The 3,134-nt window shown below is 40.0% G+C and overlaps 1 pseudogene; it reads right to left on the reverse strand.

Moving 5' to 3' along the window:
* Positions 1-229: 229 nt before the first annotated feature.
* On the reverse strand, positions 230-1,106 carry LOC149191857 (organic cation/carnitine transporter 4 pseudogene; annotated as a pseudogene).
* Positions 1,107-3,134: the final 2,028 nt, after the last annotated feature.

The following is a 3,134-nucleotide window of genomic DNA, read 5'->3' on the forward strand; positions in this document are numbered from 1 at the left end:
CATTTCCAACTTCAACCCACAATCTTTACATCCCAATATACTAAATGAAAAATATTCTTATGAATAAATGACTAATGTACCTCATGCGTGTTGAGTCTCCATCATTGGATGAGTACACTTATTTCAAAAAATGACCTGAGCATATGAGAAAGATGCATCACAAGAGTTGTGTATGTGGATAATGTCAATTATTATTTCTATAATGTGAATCATGGAGGGATGATGATTATTATCTCATGATGCCCATGGCTTCTTTCAGCCTGCCCTTCACCAGGTACCACCGCGGGGACTCCCAAACGAATGGCAGAACGAAGATGCAATACACGGCCGAGGGAATCGAACCCGCGACGTACAGATATCTCCAGTTGCCGGAAAAGTAGGACAGAGCCGGCAGCACTACTATGCCGAGAGAAAAGAAGTAGAAAGTCGACATGCCAACCGGTGCTCTCTTGGACGGTCCGACGGCTTCCGTCGCCAAGACGAACGATGACAACCCCAGGCCACCATTGCTAATTCCCGTCAATAGACGGAGAATTAAATAAACCCAGAAATTCGGCGACATTGCCGTCAAGAAACCAAAAATGGCATTGCAGATGCAGACCAACTTCAGGACACCCTCACGCCCCAACGAAGAATCCGATAGATGCCCAGATATCCCTGCACCTGTATCAAAAAATAAATCAGAAACTGAAAGAAAATCTTAATGGCGATCAGCCGTCAGATATAAAAGCGCACAGGGGTTGAAAATATCAATTACCGAGAAAACACCCGACAAAGAACGCAGACTGCAGAAACCCAACTTTGTATTTCTGGCCGTAGACGAGATCCCATCCGCAGACCGTCGAAACCCCGGGGCCTCCGTCCCAGTCCCATGAGGCCCGGTCCATGGAGCATATAGATCCCGTCGCGCTGCAGGATTCGAACCTTGGCTTCACGGAAAGGAAATCCTCTGGGGTTTTCCCTCCATTGCAATGCCAATGGGGTTCATAGTCGACGAAAATCATGACCATCGTAGGAAAGGCCTCCAGTGTTCGTGCGAGGCTCGACAGCAAGAAATGCTTAATCTGCCACCACCCGAACAATAACTCAGAAGACACAGAGGCCATTGGGTTGGGAGACAAAAGGACAGTGTGAGGATCAACGACCAAACTTCCTTCAATCGTCTAACACCACAAATCTACGGTCAACAATAAGACACGGCATCGGCTGGGGCAATTCATTTCAAAGGGAAACGCCTTACGGCGTAATGAATTGAATTTTGTATCCCAAACTCGGTCAACAATAAGACACGGCATCGGCTGGGGCAATTCATTTCAAAAGGAAATCCCTTATGGCGTAATGAGTTGAATTTTGTATCCCAAACTGTTTTCGAAATTATATCCATATGGATTAACTGTTAATAGTTTTTGTGAAGATCTATGATAAACACTTCACTGTTTTTGTGGAGATCTATGATAAAGATCTATGATAAACACTTCACTGTTTTTGTGGAGATCTATGATAAACACTTGCACTAGTGGATCACTTTGAAGAATACCTGCAACCAGGGCAAAGCCATGTCCAAATGACTTGGTCAGCTAGCCAAATAATGCTAGAACATAAATTATAAACTAATGAATATATTCTCTATTCTCAGGAATCCTCTGCTTTTTATATTCGGATCATATAGATAATGAGATCAACATATATGAATCAGAATAAGTGATTAATAAACCAACACAAATCCACAATACAACGAAAGTCACCTTCCTGATCTTAAAATGACCTTGCATTCTACCACCAACCAGCATTTTCTATTAATTAATTTAACAAGAGTTCTCTCTTGTTTATTTAAACTGCATGACTCCATTAGGCCTGCACAAAATTTAATTTGAATGTTATTAAATGCAGGCCTGCTAATGGTGATGGAGTAGTTGATGGCCACCATTTCCAAATCTTATATTAAGTCGTAGAGATGGAAATCGTGCTATAATATATATATATATATATATATATATAGTTAGTCACATTAGCAATTATAATTCAATGGTGCTGGCTTGGGCATTGATTTTCAGAATATCATCATTCAAATTCAAAATTCAAGTAAGCAACCTGCCTACTCTTTCCGAATCAAAAAGGGAAGTTATTGGTTTTTTCTCATTTCAAGGATAATCTGTGTGTTATGAACTCACAAAGAGTTTATTATAGATAATAGAATTTTTCGTCCAATTTCTGTGTTGCAGGGTTTTTTTCTTTTCTTTTCTTAGTGTTGTTCCCTGCAATTGGAAGTTATATTGAGTGGTAGAGTCATCGTAACTGCTATGTATTAATCATGGATAGGGATCATTATGAATAATCTGTACATGTGCATGGGAAATGATAAGTTGCTTCAATATAAATGAGTTCCATGGCCTTACAAGAAGGAAAAGTGTCTGATACCAACTTGACAACTTCTGATAAAAACAACATACATGATACAGTACAGAAAATCATACAAAATATTAAGAGTTCAAAAAGAGAATTTGTTGGTGGAAGTACTCTGGTAGAGGATCTCGATGCTGAAGGTGCACTCAAATATCATAGAAGGAAAAGCAACCGAAAAAATCCCAAGTACTTTCAGAAAAGAAAACTTGTTGCTGGAAAGAGCAAATCTACATCTTCAAGATCATTCAAAATATACCAGGGATTTACCGATGAAAACCATCCTGCAGCTCTGAATTCCTTCCATGAGTTTACACTGCCTGTAGATGAAGATGATTTTTCATTGTTTAGTTCTCCCGCTAATACTTGCAAAGAAGAAAGCTTCGAACTTGTTTTACTATCAAAACTCATCACAGGACCAGAAAGTCAGGGATTAGTGAATATGAGACAGAGGAGGAATCCTTACAGATGAGGACTAACGAAAACATGTTAGTGAATAGAAGCTTGAGTCAAAAGTACAGTCCCAAGTCTTTCGAGGAACTGGTTGGGCAGAGCATTATTGCTCAAGCTCTTTCCAGTGCAATTAACAAAGATAAGATTGCACCCTTTTATCTTTTTCATGGGCCCAGAGGTACAGGGAAGACATCTGCTGCAAGAATATTTGGTTTTTCTTTGAATTGCATGGCTGATTGCAATGCAAAGCCCTGTGGAAATTGCAACGGGGGAAAGAATAA

This window comes from Pinus tabuliformis, chromosome 2_2, assembly GCF_031772625.1.
Source record: "Pinus tabuliformis cultivar Carrire ecotype Pingquan chromosome 2_2, CPIR1, whole genome shotgun sequence".
Lineage (NCBI taxonomy): Eukaryota > Viridiplantae > Streptophyta > Pinopsida > Pinales > Pinaceae > Pinus > Pinus tabuliformis.